The sequence below is a fragment of the Phoenix dactylifera genome, chromosome 9 (genome assembly GCF_051530095.1).
Source record: "Phoenix dactylifera cultivar Ajwa chromosome 9, Ajwa_hap1_PhDact_Kaust_v1.1, whole genome shotgun sequence".
NCBI lineage: Eukaryota > Viridiplantae > Streptophyta > Magnoliopsida > Arecales > Arecaceae > Phoenix > Phoenix dactylifera.
Genome location: NC_143198.1, coordinates 16,524,159 through 16,549,419, shown reverse-complemented (window position 1 = coordinate 16,549,419; position 25,261 = coordinate 16,524,159).

Here is a 25,261-nt window from a genome sequence, read left to right as displayed (position 1 = left end):
ATGTAGCAAACCCAATTGAGACCTAAATTAAAACCTCCTCAATCAAGTCGAGAGTGAACCAACATGAGCAAGTCATATTAGATTAATTGATCTAATTAGTGTCTAGGAAAGCATGAAATGTGGTTACTTAATTAGGACCTTACTCTTTGAGTAAGGTGTTGGGAATTGTATCCTAAATGTCAATCGTCAGCATATTGATGATTGAATTTTGTAAATGAATTGACAAATTAATAAAGTATTATTTGGCATGATTCATCAATTCATCTTCAAATAAACTCTTATATGATGAAGTCCTTAGGACTTATGTTATGATAAAGGAGGATTTTTATCTTTGAGTCCTTAAACTTGTTTGCGACGAAATGATATGTTGTTACTAGGACGACAATATTATCGAGATTAGGTCGTTGTGTGACATATACGTTGGTTATCCTCTTAACCAAGGAGTGTGGAGACACTGGTATGCCACACAAGTGAAGTGTAGAAGTACATTTCACTAAACGTGACCAATTCCGGAACGCTCTACTGTCGAGAGATGTTCCGAGTGGATATGGGTATAAGTTTGCCCCTCTGACCTGAGACCGCAACCTGTGACTAGCAAGCAACTCACTATACTTTGGTACCGGACTACCTAAATTTCTAATTCAGTGACGGAAGGTCACTGGGTGCAGTCAAGTACTTGCGTAGTCAGTTGTGAGTCAAGATGGAATTGACCCCTCCTGAAAACAGGAGATAATGTCTTGTAATTAATTTAGCAAAACCTTGGCCAGGGTAATCCCAGTGAGGAGTCACGGGATATCTAAAGTTAATCACATAATGGATGTACTAATTATAGGGTTGACAGTGAGCTCTAACTCATCCTGGCATTAGGAGTCAAAGGGATTGAATTATACAGTAACCATAGTTCAGGGTTCCAGAATATTTGCTTCGCATATATTCGACCTATCCGGACGTCGGGTACCATTGCTAGATGGTCACATCGATTAGTGTAGAAAATTGTTCCTATACTACCGGCTTAGGTTCGAACCTATGAGGTCACACGCATAGAAGATTCCTGATTGATCAAGAAAGCTGATGAATGATTAAGAATCATTCAGGGGTAATTTGATCAATTTGATTGGCAAATTATCTTATAAAATAATTAAAGTAATTTTTGAAGGATTAATTAGTAATTAAATTACTAATAAACTCAATTTGATTGAGTAATTGTGCTAAGGATGAGCCAAATTGAATTGGATTCAAGTTTGGGCTCAATCAGGGTTTTGACCTGATTGGATTAGGTCAGAACCAAAAAGGACTTAAGCTGATCAAATTAATTTTAAATTAATTTGTTCTTAATTGGGGATTGACCTAATTGAATTAGGTCCAACACAAAGTAATAATTCAATTTGATTGAGTTTGCATGAGCCAAAATTGAATTGGATTCAATTTGAGCTCAATCAGGGTCTGACCTGATTAGATTGGGTTCAACCAAATTGCTTTGTTTTAATTCGGGTTTGACCAAATTTGATTAGGTGCAACCCAAGGAGATTAGGCTCAGATGATGTGGCAATTATTGGTGACATGGAATTGGATTTCATGAATTTTAAATAAACCAAAATTATTGCATGGCACATGGACCCATTGCTTGACACATGGCGACATTGTTTGTTATTTGAATTTAAATTCAAACATTAAGCAATGTGTTAAATGATTTTAATCACTCAAACCATCAGCCAAGGTGGCGTCTGAGTAATTATAAATCTGAACCCGACTTGTTTATTAAACAGGTCAGGAATTACAATCTGATTTCGAAATTATGAAGTGTTTTACCTTGCCGCATGGATTTCAAATTCCTTCCCTCTTGCACATGTGTTTAAAATTTGAATTTAAATCAGATTTGGTTGAGATCTGATTTGGGTTGTTCCTATTCCTTTGCATGTGCCAACTAAAAGAGGTTTTCTGAAAATAAATTTCGAATTTTGAATGAAAATTCGGAGGCCATTAAAAGGGGTCAAACATGGGCACCAAAAACACATCCATTGCAGCCTTCTTCCTCACCCGCCTCCTCCTCCTCTTCTTCTCCATTTTAGATAGGGTTTTCAGGGTGAATATCTAGAAGATTCAAGATCAGATCTGAGTCCTCTACTTTCCTTACAAACCTCATCTCTATCTGCTTCAAGACGATTGATCAAGAGTTGATTGAATCCCGACGGGCAGATTTCAGCTTTCAAGTGTTCTGCAGCTGCTAGCACTGTTGCGGAAGAAGATCCTTCAAGACTTCGCGTGTACTTCTCGTAGAGGTCATTCGTGTGCGTGGCTACGAAGTCAAGAATTAGATTCACAACTTTCATCCATCATAAAAGGTATTAATCTAGCATTAATCATTTATTATGGTGTCAAGGTCTAGGTCCAATTTTTCGAGGTTTTACCCTCTTTTGGGGCTCCTCACGGAGATATCTCCAAAATCCATTCGATGGATATTCGGAGATTAATTGGAATAGAGTTCTTAAGTTTCAGATCTGATAGTTAATCATGCATAAAAGTTTTAGCATAATTGTTTAAACGATTCCGGCATAATCCTATGTGTTCTTAAGGTGCTGATTTCTAGATTTGATCTTGTAAGCATGCATGAATTAAATTGTTTGATTCGGTTTTTCCGCTGCATTTTAAAACTTAAAAAGAACTACGTATGGCTTGATCCCCCTTATGAAGGGGTACGTAGGCAACCCGATCAGGTTCAGCCATGGTTTTCAAAAAAAAAAAAAATTCAGCATGCTAAATACCGAAGAACCTAGGATTCACTTTCAGTGGTATCAGAGCCAGGTTCATGTTTAAACTTTTATGTTTTAATTCTTGTAATTAAATCTGAAATCATGAGCATGCTTAGATTAGATCTAAAGTATTTTTTATGATTGATTTAATTGCTGATTATGCATGATTAACTAGATCTGAAATTTTGAATGCATATGATGCATGTTTGTGTTAAGATTTGTAACATAAATAAATCTGAAATCATAATATTGTTTAGATTAGATCTAAATAAAATTTATGATTCATATGATCTCTGATTATAATGAACAAATCAGATCTGAAAATAAAAGTGAAAAAACAAATACATAAGATGTATGTTGTTTGTATTAATTCATGTTGTTATGTATATGTGATGCATGAACATAAAACATAATGACTTAAACATGAATTAAATCTGATTACATGTGATTAATTACAAAAACTCAGATCTGAAAATGTGTTTTAAGAACTGAAAGATTGTAATTAATATGTAACTAAAAAGAAATATGCAATGATCAAAACTTTCATAAGTCTAAACTTAATAGAGAATTAAGTGTTATGAAATAGAATTGTAACTCAATTAATTGACATTGCATAATTCTTTGGGCATATGGGTTAGCTTGAATCAAGTTCTTAGGATTGGGTTAGACCTAAGGTTAGAATCAAACATGGTCTAATTAGAGTTAATTGATCAAATCTAATTAAGTAGTAACTAGATTAGGTCAAGGAAACTCTAGGTTAAATACAATAGTTGTAGATTGATCAATTCCATGTCTTTGATTAGACCAAGATGGAACTTGATTTAGGCTCAGAGGTGTAGCCCGAGTCATTTGAGTAATCAAATCGAAATTGATTAACCAGTCGGTGTCTAAGGTAAGTTTGGCAGTTTTGACCGGTGGTTTTTAATTAGGAGCTACTCGCACTGATTCGTCTTTGCCGAGTTAATGGCATATCCCTTCCACCGATCTCACTTACCTGGCCGACATGGTCAATCACATTTTGATTGGATCACTTAATGATTCGAGTTAGTGTTAGATGTATGCCCTAGAAGCCAATTTGGCTGACACATTGTTGATTCTAGGGACATAATTTTGTACTTGACTATTTATTATTGAATAAATAAAAGGCATCTTTTTCATTCATATTGTTTATGTGTCTATGAATCGTCCAAGAAATTAATAAGATGATGATACATATTCTCAAGAGTTGAGAATTTGAGCCATGTATCATTGGTGATTAATTTCTAAATGCTCCTGATCAAAGGATCATCACGAGGACGGTGATCGATCCGATCAGTGCACAGATCACTCTCCTTCTGGATGGACGAGACTTGAGTCCACAGTGTAGGGACACTGAAGTGATAGTGCAGGTGCTTGTTAGAGAACAAGGATACTGAGCGTGACCAATACAAGAAGTCACTTGGATGTCTATCCACTCGTCAGTGACTTGCTTGATGTTGCAGTAGTGTGACTGGTCCTTTGACCTGCGGTGCTTCGGCTACTCACAGTGAGGTTATTGTAGTTTGACTGCACACATACATGGTCTCTAGCCATATGGGTCCATGCAGTGTAGATTGGCTGCAGTAAGTTCACTGTAGGAGTAGGGTATGCACCTATATGGAATCTATCGACCTTGATAGATAAGGAGAGATCCTATGTGATTTATAAGACTGAGTTCGTAAGACCTCGGCCGGGGCAGTATGCACAGTGGAGAAAGAGTTTTTCACTATCGAATTCGAGTCGAATAAATCTTGACATATGACAGACGATGGGGTTTGACGAGTTGTCCATGACCTCCGTCCTGTAGGGATCCACGATAGTAGGACTGTATCACATGTTTAACTGCACCTAGAGGTTCATCATTCTATTCTGCTGGGTAGCCACTACATGCTGCTAGGTGTCACTGGTGGATGGTGGGACTCATAGGGATTATCTTGATGATCGATAAACCCTAATGAGTTGAGTTGGAATCGTTCCAACCCATTGAAAGGAGTTTTCAATGATATAGTGATAGAGATCACAATATATCTCACTACCAGTCAGAATAGAACCTATGGGGTCACACACACTAGAAGTATTGACCGATCCGATGGTTGAAATCGTGATTAGGAATCACAAGAAATCAATTTGATTGATAAAAGGTTGAAGAAGGAAAAAGGAATTAATTAATTGGACTTGAAACAAGAATCCTACTTCGGGTAGGATACCTAGAGTTCTAATTGGATTAGGACTGGGATTCCTACTTGGAATAGGATTCCTCAATCCTAATGAGATTAGGAATTTTGAATCTAAATCGGATTCCTACTTGGAGTAGGATTCCTAGGAATCCTAATTGGATTAGGACTTCGGATTCAAATCTAATCCTAATTGGATTAGGACTAAATACATCCTAATATGGATTAGGGTTTCTTAAGTCACAATTAATTATTAATCTAATGAATCAATAAGACTCCTAATTGGATTAGGATTGAAGAGTTCAATTGAGTCAAAATTGATTCAAGTTCTAATTGGATTAGGACTTACCTAGATTGGATCCATTGGTTCACCCTTGGGCTAAACCTAATAGGATTAGGGCTTGACCATATTAGGGCAATGCAAACCCTAATGTGGACTAGGGTTTACCAAGAGGGAGGGGCGCAAGCCCCTCCCCCTTGATCCATTGGTGCGGCACAAGAGAGGGGGCCGGCGCCCCCTCTTTGGAAAGATGTCTAGGGCTCCTACTTAGTAGGAACCCTAGATGGCTATAAAAAGAGGACTAGAGGCCGGCGCCCTAAGAGAGCTTTTCATCCTCCTCTTGCTGCCGCCACCCTCCCCTCTCCTCTCTTGGTTCAGCCGCAAGCAAAGGAAAAGCAAGGTCCAAGTGTTGGCGTCTTCCTCTTCCTCCAATCCTTCTTCCAACGCAGGGAAAAGAAAGAAGGCTGCAGAAGCTGTGTTCTTCTTCCTTGAGTTCCTTCTTCTTCTTCCTCCTCTCAAGCACTTTCAAGAGTTGAAAGAAAGAGAAGAGATCAGCCATCAAAGGAGTCTTTGCAAGGGAGCTAGCACCCCGGGAAGACAAGAAAGCTTTGATCGGTTCTCTACTTCGTGTGGATACCCGTAGAGGCCGGACGTTTGAACGGCTTCAAACGAACCCTCTTCCAAAACCACGAATTCAGATTCGCGGTGATCATCTACCCGCGCAAGGTGAAGATTTGATCTTCCTATTAGTTCTAAAAGTTTTTAATTCTTACCTAATTACGAAAGGTATCGAAACAAGCGTTCATGCGATGAACGTCGAACCCGTGCATGCCGATTCCGCTGCCATCTGAAAATTTTTGAAATATCAGCGGCATGGGCGGGTTCCCAACAGTGGTATCAGAGCCTAGGCTTCGTAGATTAAGGTAAGAATTAAATAACTAAAGGCATATTAGATCTGAAAATTAAATGATCATGCATGCTGAAAAATTCTGCATGCAGATTTTTTCAGGGGTGCTGATTTTTACATGCTGATTTTTATGTGATAAAAAGATGATTCTAATTGCATTGTTAATGGGATTACAAAGTTTAGAATCATGATTAGCATGATCAGCGACCTATGTCATGATATAATCAGTTAAGTTTCAGATCTGAAAATTATAATTGTAGCATACGGTGATGTTCATAGGATTCAACCCCTTTTGGTATCAAATGTAATGACCTGCGATGTGATCTGCGATGTCATGTAATTTTTCAGATGCTTGCATGCATCTTATTTGATGTTTTGAGAGGCCTGCGTGCCTCCTAAAAGGAGATGTAAATTATTTTTATTTTTATTTTACATCTGGTTGTATTTCTGTGATGTGATGTACATCAACGATCAAGTTGAAGCAAAGGCATGAGATGAAAGGTGATCCAAGCGGTTGATGGCGATGGGATCAAGGGTTGATCAAGGATCGAATCAAGGAGGCTTGGAACCAATTCAAGAGTTGAAGACCACTTGATCAATTGATGTGCATGTGCTTGTAATACGACCTAATTAGAATCCATGATCATCACCTAGTTAAAGTTTAGCTTTAATTATTGCCGCGATTATAACTGCCTGCAATGCGCCGTTTGCATGTGATGTGAATGAGAGTCGGGTAGATAGGTCTACATGTGATGTAGCAAACCCAATTGAGACCTAAATCAAAACCTCCTCAATCAAGTCGAGAGTGAACCGACATGAGCAAGTCATATTAGATTAATTGATCTAATTGGTGTCTAGGAAAGCATGAAAGGTGGTTACTTAATTAGGACCTTACTCTCTGAGTAAGGGGAGCCTCCCACCTGCTTACCTGGCCAATTGTTCGATTACCTCTTATGAAAGGCTCAAGTTGCAAACACTAAGACCTGATTAACCAATATTAAGTCAATAGGTCTTCCACTGTAGTAGAGCTGCTAAGGCCTTTCTGATGTTGACTTGTCTCGGCTGGATACAGTGGTCAAGTTGCATTGGGGGGCTGGACCTCTCTATAGACATGAGATGTTGTAGGGTAAAGGTGGGGTTGGGCACCAATAACTGTTAGGTGAGGACCCAATGACGACTTTATTCCTACGGTTATACAGTGGGTCTGACTTAACTAAGAAATGGGACCAATAACTGTTAGGTGAGGTCTTCATGGCTTAGAGACCAAGTTGCACTGCAACATGCTTGAGAAGCATTGTACAAGAGTTGTACATTCATCCATCTATGTGTCACCAATAACTGTTAGGTGAGGTGGCATGTAAATTGGTGGGACCGCAGTACCCACTAGAAACCCTAGTCGTGTGGGATTTCCGTTTTTCTACCAGGGGAGTGTGAGGAATTCGAGAAAATAGTGGGAGTCATATTTGTTCTAAAAGACCTTAGGACAGATTAGGATCAAGTACAAGAGTCTAACTAGAATCTTTACTCTCTGCAGATACAATGTCGGCTTCAAACCCTTTGACCCGTATTCTTGAGACCAACCGACTGACCGGAACCAATTACAAGGACTGGCTTAGAAATCTCAAAATAGTTTTGGACTGTGAGAAGATAGGTTATATACTCGATTCAGATATCCCCACATTACCAGCACGTCCCACTGATGTTCAGCGTGAGATGCATAAAAAGTGGTTGGACGATGACATTAGAGTAAAATGCTATATGATGGCATCTATGTCTAATGAACTCCAATGCCAGCATGAAAATATAAAGACTGCTAGGGACATACTGGCACACCTACAAGAGTTGTATGGTGAGCAGAGTCGCACAGCTCGTTTTGAAGTGTCCAAGAGGCTTTTCAAAGCGAAGATGCCCGAAGGGCAGTCTGTTCATGATCACGGTCTGACCATGATCAAGGACCTAGAGGAGCTTGAGAAGCTCGGTATGGACATGCACAAGGAATTGCAAGTGGATTTGATCCTACAGTCACTTCCTGATTCATTTGGTCAGTTTATAGTAAACTACCACATGAATAAGATTGAATGCACTAAGACTGAACTAATCAACATGTTGGTAACTGCTGAGGGAGCCTTGAAAGGTTCAAGGGGCAATGTCCTCGCTGCTGAGTTGACTTCTGGTTCCAAGAGAAAGTCTACTTGGAAGAAAAAGAAGCCTGCAAAGAAGCAGAAGAAAGACAAGAAGCCAAAGAAGGAAGTTCAAAAGAAAAGGGCTAACGACAAAGGAAAATGTTTCCACTGCAATGTCGAAGGCCACCGGAAGAGAAACTGTCCTTCATACCTCGAGAGCCTGAAGAACAAGAAAGGTGACACACCTTCAGAAGGTATAGACTTGCTCATTATTGAAACTAATCTAACGGTTTCTTCTACTTCTAGTTGGGTTATAGATTCTGGTTCTAGTGCTCATTTGTGCACTACCATGCAGGGTCTAAAGGAAAGTAGAAGGCTGGCGGAAGGTGCGGTAACCCTTCGGGTTGGCAACGGGGCAAAAGTTGCTGCTGTGGCTGTGGGCACCTACCATCTGCGACTACCGTCTGGATTTAGTTTAATACTTAGAGACTGCTATTATGTACCTGTTGCTAGCAGAAATTTGATTTCTTTTTCATGTCTAGCACAGGAAGGTCATGTTTTTACATTTGACAAAGAATGCTGTTCTATTTATTTGAGAAATAAAATAGTCGCACGTGGTTTTATGATTGACAGTCTCTACCATTTACATATGGATGTATCTGTGAATGTTACCGAGCAAGATGTGAGTGCCAAAGGATCCAAAAGATCCAGAGATGAGATAAACCAAAGATATTTGTGGCACCTCAGACTTGGCCATATTGGAGAAGATAGAATGAACAAAATGGATAAAGATGGGCTCTTAGGCTCATTGACTTCCGAGTCATATCCAGTTTGCGAGTCCTGTCTTCAAGGAAAGATGGCCAGACTACCCTTTGTAGGACATGGGGAGAGGACCACTGAAATACTTACCCTAGTACATACAGATGTATGTGGCCCATTCGATGTGCTAGCCAGGGGACGTTATTCTTACTTCATTACCTTTACCGATGATTATTCACGGTATGGGTATGTGTATCTTATGAGACACAAGTCTGAATCCTTTGAAAAGTTCAAAGAGTTCAAAAATGAAGTAGAAAAACAAACTGGAAAACCTCTTAAGGCTCTTCGATCAGATTGGGGAGGAGAATACCTTAGTGGAGAATTCCGGGACTATCTCAAAGAAAACGGCATAGTCTCACAATGGACACCTCCGGGTATACCTCAACTCAACGGGGTGTCAGAGAGGAGAAATCGGACCCTATTGGATATGGTCAGGTCCATGATGAGCTTCACTGATTTACCTATGTTCCTTTGGGGAGATACCTTACTCACAGCGATTTATTTATTGAATAGAGTTCCCTCTAAATCCGTTCCTACCACACCGTATGAGATATGGCATGGTAAGAAACCAAGTCTGGGTCATCTCAAGATTTGGGGATGTCCGGCCCACGTCAAGCGACTACAGGCGGACAAGTTAGAGGCTAGGACCATAAGTGCTCGTTTTATAGGATATCCTAAAGAGTCATTAGGATACAATTTTTACGTCTCAGAGGATCACAATGTGTTTGTGAGCCGTCATGCCATCTTCTTGGAAAATCAGTTTATCCTTGATAGAGGCAGTGGGAGGAAAATTGAGCTTGAAGAGAAAGTCTCTGAAAAGCAACGAGTCATGGATCCTATAGAACCTATTCATAAGGAGCCAGTACACGATGTCCCTCAACCACCTCGTAGATCTAGTAGGGTCTCCCATCCTCCCGATAGATACTTAGGTATACTAGAAGAGGATACAGAGGAAATGTTCCTAGTGGGGGATAGGGATCACATACAGGATCCCAAAACCTACAACGAGGCGATATCTGATATCGATTCTGAGAAATGGCTGGAAGCTATGAAGTCAGAGATAGACTCCATGCATTCCAACCAAGTCTGGAGCTTAGTAGATCCACCAGAAGGTATTGTACCTATTGGATGCAAATGGATCTACAAAGGGAAGATAGGTTCGGATGGAGAGGTAGAGACCTATAAGGCAAGGCTTGTGGCGAAAGGGTATAGTCAGCGCGAAGGCATTGACTATCAGGAGACCTTTTCACCTGTAGCCATGCTAAAATCCATCCGAACATTGCTTGCCATTGCAGCATTTCATGATTATGAAATCTGGCAGATGGATGTGAAAACTGCTTTCCTGAATGGATATCTTGATGAAGATATCTATATGAAACAGCCTTTGGGTTTCACTTCCAGTGATGGAGATCACAAGGTCTGCAAGCTGCAAAGGTCCATCTATGGACTAAAGCAAGCCTCTCGGAGTTGGAACACTCGTTTCGATGATGCAATCAAAACGTTTGATTTCATCAAAAACGAGGAGGAACCATGTGTTTATAAAAAGGTTAGTGGGAGTGCTGTCGTTTTTCTCGTGCTGTACGTAGATGACATTCTCCTGATTGGGAATGATATTTCCATGCTAACCTCGGTCAAGGTCTGGTTGTCAAAAGAATTCTCCATGAAAGACCTTGGGGAAGCATCCTATATTTTGGGAATAAAGGTCTATAGAGATAGATCTAAAAGGATGCTTGGCCTGTCACAGAAAATGTACATAGAGGAGGTGCTGAAGAAGTTCAGCATGGAAAACTCCAAGAGGGGTCTTTTACCCCTAAGGCATGGAATTCATCTCTCCAAGAAGATGTGCCCCAACACATCTGAGGAAATTCAACGCATGAGCAAGATTCCTTATGCATCGGCAATAGGAAGCCTCATGTATGCCATGTTATGTACACGACCTGATATAGCTCTTGCTGTGAGTGTCACAAGCAGATATCAGTCGAATCTAGGTGAAGAACACCGGACAGCTGTGAAGAATATTCTTAAGTACTTGAGAAGAACTAAAGATTTATTCTTGATTTTTGGAGGATCATCAGAGTTAAAGGTAGAAGGGTACACAGATTCAGACTTCATGACTGATGTCGATGACAGGAAGTCAACATCTGGATATGTGTTCTTGTGCAATGGTGGTGCGGTAAATTGGAAGAGTTCTAAACAACCGATCATTGCTGATTAGACTATGGAAGCCGAATACATCGCCGCCTCTGAAGCTGCTAAGGAAGGCTTCTGGTTCAAGAAATTCATTGCAGAGCTGGATGTGATGACATCAGATGCCATAACACTCTACTGCGATAACAATGGCGCCATAGCCCTTGCTAAGGAGCCAAGGTCTCATCAGAAGTCTAAGCATATAGAGCGGCGCTTTCACCTCATACGCGACTATGTGGAGAAGAAATATGTAGGGGTACAGAGAGTAGACTCCACGGATAACGTGGCAGACCCTTTCACTAAGCAGCTGAGTCAGCAAAAGACTGAAGCCCACCTTGAGAAGATGGGCCTAAGATATATGACCAATTGGCTTTAGTGCAAGTGGGAGATTGTTAGATGTATGCCCTAGAAGCCAATTTGGCTGACACATTGTTGATTCTAGGGACATAATTTTGTACTTGACTATTTATTATTGAATAAATAAAAGGCATCTTTTTCATTCATATTGTTTATGTGTCTATGAATCGTCCAAGAAATTAATAAGATGATGATACATATTCTCAAGAGTTGAGAATTTGAGCCATGTATCATTGGTGATTAATTTCTAAATGCTCCTGATCAAAGGATCATCACGAGGACGGTGATCGATCCGATCAGTGCACAGATCACTCTCCTTCTGGATGGACGAGACTTGAGTCCACAGTGTAGGGACACTGAAGTGATAGTGCAGGTGCTTGTTAGAGAACAAGGGTACTGAGCGTGACCAATACAAGAAGTCACTTGGATGTCTATCCACTCGTCAGTGACTTGCTTGATGTTGCAGTAGTGTGACTGGTCCTTTGACCTGCGGTGCTTCGGCTACTCACAGTGAGGTTATTGTAGTTTGACTGCACACATACATGGTCTCTAGCCATATGGGTCCATGCAGTGTAGATTGGCTGCAGTAAGTTCACTGTAGGAGTAGGGTATGCACCTATATGGAATCTATCGACCTTGATAGATAAGGAGAGATCCTATGTGATTTATAAGACTGAGTTCGTAAGACCTCGGCCGGGGCAGTATGCACAGTGGAGAAAGAGTTTTTCACTATCGAACTCGAGTCGAATAAATCTTGACATATGACAGACGATGGGGTTTGACGAGTTGTCCATGACCTCCGTCCTGTAGGGATCCACGATAGTAGGACTGTATCACATGTTTAACTGCACCTAGAGGTTCATCATTCTATTCTGCTGGGTAGCCACTACATGCTGCTAGGTGTCACTGGTGGATGGTGGGACTCATAGGGATTATCTTGATGATCGATAAACCCTAATGAGTTGAGTTGGAATCGTTCCAACCCATTGAAAGGAGTTTTCAATGATATAGTGATAGAGATCACAATATATCTCACTACCAGTCAGAATAGAACCTATGGGGTCACACACACTAGAAGTATTGACCGATCCGATGGTTGAAATCGTGATTAGGAATCACAAGAAATCAATTTGATTGATAAAAGGTTGAAGAAGGAAAAAGGAATTAATTAATTGGACTTGAAACAAGAATCCTACTTCGGGTAGGATACCTAGAGTTCTAATTGGATTAGGACTGGGATTCCTACTTGGAATAGGATTCCTCAATCCTAATGAGATTAGGAATTTTGAATCTAAATCGGATTCCTACTTGGAGTAGGATTCCTAGGAATCCTAATTGGATTAGGACTTCGGATTCAAATCTAATCCTAATTGGATTAGGACTAAATACATCCTAATATGGATTAGGGTTTCTTAAGTCACAATTAATTATTAATCTAATGAATCAATAAGACTCCTAATTGGATTAGGATTGAAGAGTTCAATTGAGTCAAAATTGATTCAAGTTCTAATTGGATTAGGACTTACCTAGATTGGATCCATTGGTTCACCCTTGGGCTAAACCTAATAGGATTAGGGCTTGACCATATTAGGGCAATGCAAACCCTAATGTGGACTAGGGTTTACCAAGAGGGAGGGGCGCAAGCCCCTCCCCCTTGATCCATTGGTGCGGCACAAGAGAGGGGGCCGGCGCCCCCTCTTTGGAAAGATGTCTAGGGCTCCTACTTAGTAGGAACCCTAGATGGCTATAAAAAGAGGACTAGAGGCCGGCGCCCTAAGAGAGCTTTTCATCCTCCTCTTGCTGCCGCCACCCTCCCCTCTCCTCTCTTGGTTCAGCCGCAAGCAAAGGAAAAGCAAGGTCCAAGTGTTGGCGTCTTCCTCTTCCTCCAATCCTTCTTCCAACGCAGGGAAAAGAAAGAAGGCTGCAGAAGCTGTGTTCTTCTTCCTTGAGTTCCTTCTTCTTCTTCCTCCTCTCAAGCACTTTCAAGAGTTGAAAGAAAGAGAAGAGATCAGCCATCAAAGGAGTCTTTGCAAGGGAGCTAGCACCCCGGGAAGACAAGAAAGCTTTGATCGGTTCTCTACTTCGTGTGGATACCCGTAGAGGCCGGACGTTTGAACGGCTTCAAACGAACCCTCTTCCAAAACCACGAATTCAGATTCGCGGTGATCATCTACCCGCGCAAGGTGAAGATTTGATCTTCCTATTAGTTCTAAAAGTTTTTAATTCTTACCTAATTACGAAAGGTATCGAAACAAGCGTTCATGCGATGAACGTCGAACCCGTGCATGCCGATTCCGCTGCCATCTGAAAATTTTTGAAATATCAGCGGCATGGGCGGGTTCCCAACAGTGGTATCAGAGCCTAGGCTTCGTAGATTAAGGTAAGAATTAAATAACTAAAGGCATATTAGATCTGAAAATTAAATGATCATGCATGCTGAAAAATTCTGCATGCAGATTTTTTCAGGGGTGCTGATTTTTACATGCTGATTTTTATGTGATAAAAAGATGATTCTAATTGCATTGTTAATGGGATTACAAAGTTTAGAATCATGATTAGCATGATCAGCGACCTATGTCATGATATAATCAGTTAAGTTTCAGATCTGAAAATTATAATTGTAGCATACGGTGATGTTCATAGGATTCAACCCCTTTTGGTATCAAATGTAATGACCTGCGATGTGATCTGCGATGTCATGTAATTTTTCAGATGCTTGCATGCATCTTATTTGATGTTTTGAGAGGCCTGCGTGCCTCCTAAAAGGAGATGTAAATTATTTTTATTTTTATTTTACATCTGGTTGTATTTCTGTGATGTGATGTACATCAACGATCAAGTTGAAGCAAAGGCATGAGATGAAAGGTGATCCAAGCGGTTGATGGCGATGGGATCAAGGGTTGATCAAGGATCGAATCAAGGAGGCTTGGAACCAATTCAAGAGTTGAAGACCACTTGATCAATTGATGTGCATGTGCTTGTAATACGACCTAATTAGAATCCATGATCATCACCTAGTTAAAGTTTAGCTTTAATTATTGCCGCGATTATAACTGCCTGCAATGCGCCGTTTGCATGTGATGTGAATGAGAGTCGGGTAGATAGGTCTACATGTGATGTAGCAAACCCAATTGAGACCTAAATCAAAACCTCCTCAATCAAGTCGAGAGTGAACCGACATGAGCAAGTCATATTAGATTAATTGATCTAATTGGTGTCTAGGAAAGCATGAAAGGTGGTTACTTAATTAGGACCTTACTCTCTGAGTAAGGGGAGCCTCCCACCTGCTTACCTGGCCAATTGTTCGATTACCTCTTATGAAAGGCTCAAGTTGCAAACACTAAGACCTGATTAACCAATATTAAGTCAATAGGTCTTCCACTGTAGTAGAGCTGCTAAGGCCTTTCTGATGTTGACTTGTCTCGGCTGGATACAGTGGTCAAGTTGCATTGGGGGGCTGGACCTCTCTATAGACATGAGATGTTGTAGGGTAAAGGTGGGGTTGGGCACCAATAACTGTTAGGTGAGGACCCAATGACGACTTTATTCCTACGGTTATACAGTGGGTCTGACTTAACTAAGAAATGGGACCAATAACTGTTAGGTGAGGTCTTCATGGCTTAGAGACCAAGTTGCACTGCAACATGCTTGAGAAGCATTGTACAAGAGTTGTACACTCATCCATCTATGTGTCACCAATAACTGTTAGGTGAGGTGGCATGTAAATTGGTGGGACCGCAGTACCCACTAGAAACCCTAGTCGTGTGGGATTTCCGTTTTTCTACCAGGGGAGTGTGAGGAATTCGAGAAAATAGTGGGAGTCATATTTGTTCTAAAAGACCTTAGGACAGATTAGGATCAAGTACAAGAGTCTAACTAGAATCTTTACTCTCTGCAGATACAATGTCGGCTTCAAACCCTTTGACCCGTATTCTTGAGACCAACCGACTGACCGGAACCAATTACAAGGACTGGCTTAGAAATCTCAAAATAGTTTTGGACTGTGAGAAGATAGGTTATATACTCGATTCAGATATCCCCGCATTACCAGCACGTCCCACTGATGTTCAGCGTGAGATGCATAAAAAGTGGTTGGACGATGACATTAGAGTAAAATGCTATATGATGGCATCTATGTCTAATGAACTCCAATGCCAGCATGAAAATATAAAGACTGCTAGGGACATACTGGCACACCTACAAGAGTTGTATGGTGAGCAGAGTCGCACAGCTCGTTTTGAAGTGTCCAAGAGGCTTTTCAAAGCGAAGATGCCCGAAGGGCAGTCTGTTCATGATCACGGTCTGACCATGATCAAGGACCTAGAGGAGCTTGAGAAGCTCGGTATGGACATGCACAAGGAATTGCAAGTGGATTTGATCCTACAGTCACTTCCTGATTCATTTGGTCAGTTTATAGTAAACTACCACATGAATAAGATTGAATGCACTAAGACTGAACTAATCAACATGTTGGTAACTGCTGAGGGAGCCTTGAAAGGTTCAAGGGGCAATGTCCTCGCTGCTGAGTTGACTTCTGGTTCCAAGAGAAAGTCTACTTGGAAGAAAAAGAAGCCTGCAAAGAAGCAGAAGAAAGACAAGAAGCCAAAGAAGGAAGTTCAAAAGAAAAGGGCTAACGACAAAGGAAAATGTTTCCACTGCAATGTCGAAGGCCACCGGAAGAGAAACTGTCCTTCACACCTCGAGAGCCTGAAGAACAAGAAAGGTGACACACCTTCAGAAGGTATAGACTTGCTCATTATTGAAACTAATCTAACGGTTTCTTCTACTTCTAGTTGGGTTATAGATTCAAACGGTTTCTTCTACTTCTAGTTGGGTTATAGATTCTGGTTCTAGTGCTCATTTGTGCACTACCATGCAGGGTCTAAAGGAAAGTAGAAGGCTGGCGGAAGGTGCGGTAACCCTTCGGGTTGGCAACGGGGCAAAAGTTGCTGCTGTGGCTGTGGGCACCTACCATCTGCGACTACCGTCTGGATTTAGTTTAATACTTAGAGACTGCTATTATGTACCTGTTGCTAGCAGAAATTTGATTTCTGTTTCATGTCTAGCACAGGAAGGTCATGTTTTTACATTTGACAAAGAATGCTGTTCTATTTATTTGAGAAATAAAATAGTCGCACGTGGTTTTATGATTGACAGTCTCTACCATTTACATATGGATGTATCTGTGAATGTTACCGAGCAAGATGTGAGTGCCAAAGGATCCAAAAGATCCAGAGATGAGATAAACAAAAGATATTTGTGGCACCTCAGACTTGGCCATATTGGAGAAGATAGAATGAACAAAATGGATAAAGATGGGCTCTTAGGCTCATTGACTTCCGAGTCATATCCAGTTTGCGAGTCCTGTCTTCAAGGAAAGATGGCCAGACTACCCTTTGTAGGACATGGGGAGAGGACCACTGAAATACTTACCCTAGTACATACAGATGTATGTGGCCCATTCGATGTGCTAGCCAGGGGACGTTATTCTTACTTCATTACCTTTACCGATGATTATTCACGGTATGGGTATGTGTATCTTATGAGACACAAGTCTGAATCCTTTGAAAAGTTCAAAGAGTTCAAAAATGAAGTAGAAAAACAAACTGGAAAACCTCTTAAGGCTCTTCGATCAGATTGGGGAGGAGAATACCTTAGTGGGGAATTCCGGGACTATCTCAAAGAAAACGGCATAGTCTCACAATGGACACCTCCGGGTACACCTCAACTCAACGGGGTGTCAGAGAGGAGAAATCGGACCCTATTGGATATGGTCAGGTCCATGATGAGCTTCACTGATTTACCTATGTTCCTTTGGGGAGATACCTTACTCACAGCGATTTATTTATTGAATAGAGTTCCCTCTAAATCCGTTCCTACCACACCGTATGAGATATGGCATGGTAAGAAACCAAGTCTGGGTCATCTCAAGATTTGGGGATGTCCGGCCCACGTCAAGCGACTACAGGCGGACAAGTTAGAGGCTAGGACCATAAGTGCTCGTTTTATAGGATATCCTAAAGAGTCATTAGGATACAATTTTTACGTCTCAGAGGATCACAATGTGTTTGTGAGCCGTCATGCCATCTTCTTGGAAAATCAGTTTATCCTTGATAGAGGCAGTGGGAGGAAAATTGAGCTTGAAGAGAAAGTCTCTGAAAAGCAACGAGTCATGGATCCTATAGAACCTATTCATAAGGAGCCAGTACACGATGTCCCTCAACCACCTCGTAGATCTAGTAGGGTCTCCCATCCTCCCGATAGATACTTAGGTATACTAGAAGAGGATACAGAGGAAATGTTCCTAGTGGGGGATAGGGATCACATACAGGATCCCAAAACCTACAACGAGGCGATATCTGATATCGATTCTGAGAAATGGCTGGAAGCTATGAAGTCAGAGATAGACTCCATGCATTCCAACCAAGTCTGGACCTTAGTAGATCCACCAGAAGGTATTGTACCTATTGGATGCAAATGGATCTACAAAGGGAAGATAGGTTCGGATGGAGAGGTAGAGACCTATAAGGCAAGGCTTGTGGCGAAAGGGTATAGTCAGCGCGAAGGCATTGACTATCAGGAGACCTTTTCACCTGTAGCCATGCTAAAATCCATCCGAACATTGCTTGCCATTGCAGCATTTCATGATTATGAAATCTGGCAGATGGATGTGAAAACTGCTTTCCTGAATGGATATCTTGATGAAGATATCTATATGAAACAGCCTTTGGGTTTCACTTCCAGTGATGGAGATCACAAGGTCTGCAAGCTGCAAAGGTCCATCTATGGACTAAAGCAAGCCTCTCGGAGTTGGAACACTCGTTTCGATGATGCAATCAAAACGTTTGATTTCATCAAAAACGAGGAGGAACCATGTGTTTATAAAAAGGTTAGTGGGAGTGCTGTCGTTTTTCTCGTGCTGTACGTAGATGACATTCTCCTGATTGGGAATGATATTTCCATGCTAACCTCGGTCAAGGTCTGGTTGTCAAAAGAATTCTCCATGAAAGACCTTGGGGAAGCATCCTATATTTTGGGAATAAAGGTCTATAGAGATAGATCTAAAAGGATGCTTGGCCTGTCACAGAAAATGTACATAGAGGAGGTGCTGAAGAAGTTCAGCATGGAAAACTCCAAGAGGGGTCTTTTACCCCTAAGGCATGGAATTCATCTCTCCAAGAAGATGTGCCCCAACACATCTGAGGAAATTCAACGCATGAGCAAGATTCCTTATGCATCGGCAATAGGAAGCCTCATGTATGCCATGTTATGTACACGACCTGATATAGCTCTTGCTGTGAGTGTCACAAGCAGATATCAGTCGAATCTAGGTGAAGAACACCGGACAGCTGTGAAGAATATTCTTAAGTACTTGAGAAGAACTAAAGATTTATTCTTGATTTTTGGAGGATCATCAGAGTTAAAGGTAGAAGGGTACACAGATTCAGACTTCATGACTGATGTCGATGACAGGAAGTCAACATCTGGATATGTGTTCTTGTGCAATGGTGGTGCGGTAAATTGGAAGAGTTCTAAACAACCGATCATTGCTGATTAGACTATGGAAGCCGAATACATCGCCGCCTCTGAAGCTGCTAAGGAAGGCTTCTGGTTCAAGAAATTCATTGCAGAGCTGGATGTGATGACATCAGATGCCATAACACTCTACTGCGATAACAATGGCGCCATAGCCCTTGCTAAGGAGCCAAGGTCTCATCAGAAGTCTAAGCATATAGAGCGGCGCTTTCACCTCATACGCGACTATGTGGAGAAGAAATATGTAGGGGTACAGAGAGTAGACTCCACGGATAACGTGGCAGACCCTTTCACTAAGCAGCTGAGTCAGCAAAAGACTGAAGCCCACCTTGAGAAGATGGGCCTAAGATATATGACCAATTGGCTTTAGTGCAAGTGGGAGATTGTTAGATGTATGCCCTAGAAGCCAATTTGGCTGACACATTGTTGATTCTAGGGACATAATTTTGTACTTGACTATTTATTATTGAATAAATAAAAGGCATCTTTTTCATTCATATTGTTTATGTGTCTATGAATCGTCCAAGAAATTAATAAGATGATGATACATATTCTCAAGAGTTGAGAATTTGAGCCATGTATCATTGGTGATTAATTTCTAAATGCTCCTGATCAAAGGATCATCACGAGGACGGTGATCGATCCGATCAGTGCACAGATCACTCTCCTTCTGGATGGACGAGACTTGAGTCCACAGTGTAGGGACACTGAAGTGATAGTGCAGGTGCTTGTTAGAGAACAAGGGTACTGAGCGTGACCAATACAAGAAGTCACTTGGATGTCTATCCACTCGTCAGTGACTTGCTTGATGTTGCAGTAGTGTGACTGGTCCTTTGACCTGCGGTGCTTCGGCTACTCACAGTGAGGTTATTGTAGTTTGACTGCACACATACATGGTCTCTAGCCATATGGGTCCATGCAGTGTAGATTGGCTGCAGTAAGTTCACTGTAGGAGTAGGGTATGCACCTATATGGAATCTATCGACCTTGATAGATAAGGAGAGATCCTATGTGATTTATAAGACTGAGTTCGTAAGACCTCGGCCGGGGCAGTATGCACAGTGGAGAAAGAGTTTTTCACTATCGAACTCGAGTCGAATAAATCTTGACATATGACAGACGATGGGGTTTGACGAGTTGTCCATGACCTCCGTCCTGTAGGGATCCACGATAGTAGGACTGTATCACATGTTTAACTGCACCTAGAGGTTCATCATTCTATTCTGCTGGGTAGCCACTACATGCTGCTAGGTGTCACTGGTGGATGGTGGGACTCATAGGGATTATCTTGATGATCGATAAACCCTAATGAGTTGAGTTGGAATCGTTCCAACCCATTGAAAGGAGTTTTCAATGATATAGTGATAGAGATCACAATATATCTCACTACCAGTCAGAATAGAACCTATGGGGTCACACACACTAGAAGTATTGACCGATCCGATGGTTGAAATCGTGATTAGGAATCACAAGAAATCAATTTGATTGATAAAAGGTTGAAGAAGGAAAAAGGAATTAATTAATTGGACTTAAAACAAGAATCCTACTTCGGGTAGGATACCTAGAGTTCTAATTGGATTAGGACTGGGATTCCTACTTGGAATAGGATTCCTCAATCCTAATGAGATTAGGAATTTTGAATCTAAATCGGATTCCTACTTGGAGTAGGATTCCTAGGAATCCTAATTGGATTAGGACTTCGGATTCAAATCTAATCCTAATTGGATTAGGACTAAATACATCCTAATATGGATTAGGGTTTCTTAAGTCACAATTAATTATTAATCTAATGAATCAATAAGACTCCTAATTGGATTAGGATTGAAGAGTTCAATTGAGTCAAAATTGATTCAAGTTCTAATTGGATTAGGACTTACCTAGATTGGATCCATTGGTTCACCCTTGGGCTAAACCTAATAGGATTAGGGCTTGACCATATTAGGGCAATGCAAACCCTAATGTGGACTAGGGTTTACCAAGAGGGAGGGGCGCCCCTCCCCCTTGATCCATTGGTGCGGCACAAGAGAGGGGGCCGGCGCCCCCTCTTTGGAAAGATGTCTAGGGCTCCTACTTAGTAGGAACCCTAGATGGCTATAAAAAGAGGACTAGAGGCCGGCGCCCTAAGAGAGCTTTTCATCCTCCTCTTGCTGCCGCCACCCTCCCCTCTCCTCTCTTGGTTCAGCCGCAAGCAAAGGAAAAGCAAGGTCCAAGTGTTGGCGTCTTCCTCTTCCTCCAATCCTTCTTCCAACGCAGGGAAAAGAAAGAAGGCTGCAGAAGCTGTGTTCTTCTTCCTTGAGTTCCTTCTTCTTCTTCCTCCTCTCAAGCACTTTCAAGAGTTGAAAGAAAGAGAAGAGATCAGCCATCAAAGGAGTCTTTGCAAGGGAGCTAGCACCCCGGGAAGACAAGAAAGATTTGATCGGTTCTCTACTTCGTGTGGATACCCGTAGAGGCCGGACGTTTGAACGGCTTCAAACGAACCCTCTTCCAAAACCACGAATTCAGATTCGCGGTGATCATCTACCCGCGCAAGATGAAGATTTGATCTTCCTATTAGTTCTAAAAGTTTTTAATTCTTACCTAATTACGAAAGGTATCGAAACAAGCGTTCATGCGATGAACGTCGAACCCGTGCATGCCGATTCCGCTGCCATCTGAAAATTTTTGAAATATCAGCGGCATGGGCGGGTTCCCAACAGTTAGCCCATGCCTTAAGAAAAATCAGTATGACTGATTTAGGTGTCTCCTTAACCGGTTTGAGTCTAATCTGATTTGGTGAAGTCAGTGGGAGAAATTAGACTAACCGGATCTTCTCATGTATCCTAATTATGAAATCCTCTAAAATTATTAGGTCCTTAAAATGAAATGGTTATGGAGATAACTAGGTCATAGCCTCCCATTAAGTTGGGTGATAATGGGTCCAATGTTTTGATAATTATTGGAGGCGCCACACGCCTGGTACTTATCAAGCATTGGAATTGTCATTCAATATATGATGAGTTAAGTGTACCTTCAATAGGCGGTCAGGTGAGCCGAGCCACACTCGGGCTTGGTCGTCTATTAGTTGATTAGACTTAACCCTATCATTTAATGGTTGGATCTGACTAGGGTATTCGGTGGAGGCGCCACACGCCTGCCGGAAAACCTAGGGCAAAATCATCACTAGAAGTTGCTTGGTGAAGCAATTGGTTAAGAACCTACCAATAGGTGCATATGGGTTGGCCGAGCCACACTCGGGCCTATATGGGATCTATTGGGTTCTAGTGCCCACTAAAGAATTAGGAGTAATTTTTCGAATTAGAGGTAGAGGCTACCAATTTGTATAAAATAGTGGGAATATCTTTAGACTAAAGTCCAAGTCTACTGTGTTTAGTCAATTTATATACTAATAGCCAAATTTTCTTTTTATGCAGAAATGGCCACTAATTTATCACTTCGCTCATTGTTGGATAATGACAAGTTGACTGGTCCCAACTTCAATAATTGGTATAGAAAGCTGAAAACTCAGCATAGTCAGACCAAAAGGATTAAGGATGACCAAAGTCAGGCAGAATGCTTCTATTGTAAGAAGCAGGGGCATTGGAAGAGGAATTGTCCTCAGTACCTTACCTCACTTGACCCGAACAGGCTAAGCAAGAGAAAAGGGCAATCAGTTGCTGATCAAGGTATTTATATGATAACACCTTGTAATTTCTCTATATGTGATAATTCGACCTGAGTATTAGATACTGGAAGTCCGTTTAATATATGCAATTCGTTGCAAGGACTTCAGGTCAATGAGAGATTTGAAAACAGCGAGAGATTCCTGAATGTTGGAGATGGAAGATCTGTTCCAGTTCTAGCTTTAGGAAATCTCAAACTTGTTTTCAATTCTCATGTAGTTGTCTTGAGTGATTGTCACTATTGTCCTACATTCTTATTGAATGTAATTTTCGTAGGCCTTTTGGCCATGAACGGTTATGAAATTTCAATGAAGAAATATTCTTGTGATATCATTATGAATGGTGTTACTGTAATGAATGGACAATTGAGCAATGGCATCTACTTGTTATCACAACCTGTTAATGTAATGTACACGTCAAGTAAGCGTCCTAGAATAGATAATGTCACGGATGTCTACCTTTGGCATCATAGGCTAGGTCATATTAACAAGAACAGGATGAACAGGTTAAGTAAAGAGGGAATCCTCAATGTTAATGATTGTGAATCATTGACAACCTGTGAGTCATATCTTCTTGGTAAGATGACCAAATCACCTTTTATCGGAAAAGGTGAACGAGCCAGTGATTTATTGACCCTTGTACATTCTGATGTATGTGGGCCAATAAGCACAGACGCTAGAGGAGGGTATTCATATTTCATTACGTTTACAGACGACCATTCTAGGTATGGTTATGTCTATTTAATGAGACATAAATCTGAAGCATTTGAAATATTCAAATTGTATCGTAATGAAGTAGAAAAACAAACTGAAAAGAGTATTAAAACTCTTCGATCAGATCGAGGAGGCGAATACCTTTCCAATGAGTTTTTGTCATATTTAGGAGAGAATGGGATTCTCTCCCAATGGACTCCTCCTGGTACACCACAGTATAACAGTGTATCAGAAAGAAGAAATCGAACTCTGTTAGACATGGTTCGATCCATGATGGGGTTTGCGAGTCTGCCCATATCCTTTTGGGGATATGCACTTGAGTCAGCCTGCTACATTCTAAATAAGGTTCCAAGTAAGTCTGTAAATAAAACACCACATGAGATGTGGACTGGACGTAAGCCAATGCTGTCTCACCTTAGGGTTTGGGGGTGTCTAGCATATGTCAAACGTTTGAAAACAGACAAACTTGAACCCAAGTCTGACAGATGTTTCTTTGTTGGTTATCCTAAAGAAACTAAAGGATATTACTTCTACTTTGCTGAAGAACAAAAGTTATTCGTAAGCAATAGAGCTGTTTTCTTAGAGAAAGAATTCCTTAGTGAAGGAACTAAAAGCTCTAATGTTGAGCTTAGGAAAGTTCAACATGTAGAAGATCCGACACCATCTACTGAACTAGTTGAGTCGGATTTGATTAGATCAGATCCATAACCCATCTTAGATGCACCATTAAGGCGATCAGGTAGAGTACCACGTCAGCCGGACAGATACTACGGTTTCTTGGTCCAGGACGGAGATCTTGTCGAACTTGATGAAAACGATGAGGATCCGATCACCTTTATGGATGCTATGCAGAGGCATGACTCTGATGCATGGCTTGGAGCCATGCAATCCGAAATGAAATCCATGAAGGTCAATGATGTATGGACATTAGTTGACCCACCCGAAGGGATTAAACCCATAGGGTGTAAGTGGATTTTCAAAAGAAAACGGGGCGCAGACGGAAAAGTAGAGACCTATAAAGCCCGTCTGGTTGCCAAAGGATATCGTCAACGTTATGGTATTGACTATGACGAGACGTTTTCTCCTGTGGCAATGCTCAAATCCATTCGGATTATGCTTGCGATAGCAGCACACTTAGATTATGAGATCTGGCAGATGGATGTTAAAACTGCTTTTCTAAATGGAGATTTAGAAGAAGAGGTGTATATGATGCAACCTGAAGGTTTTATATCTGCAGATGAGTCTAAGGTGTGCAAGCTTCAAAACTCCATTTATGGATTAAAGCAAGCTTCACGGAGTTGGAACATACGATTTGATAAGATGATCAAATCATATGGCTTCATTAAGAATGAAGAGGAACCTTGCATTTATAAATGGGCAAATGGTTCAGTTATTATATTTCTTGTTTTGTATGTGGATGATATTCTTTTAATCGGAAATGACATTTCTGCATTACAAGAAACAAAGGTTTGGCTATCATCTCAATTTGCCATGAAGGATTTGGGAGAAGCATCTTACATCCAAGGGATGAAGATCTATAGAGATAGATCTAGAAGATTGCTTGGATTATCCCAATCCACATACATTGATACTATACTGAAGAGGTTCAGTATGATTAATTCCAAGAAAGGCTATCTTCCGATGGGCCATGGAATTAACCTCTCTAAAAGGGATTGTCTGACAACCTCTCAAGAAAGAGAGAGTATGGATAGAATTCCATATGCTTCGGCAGTGGGAT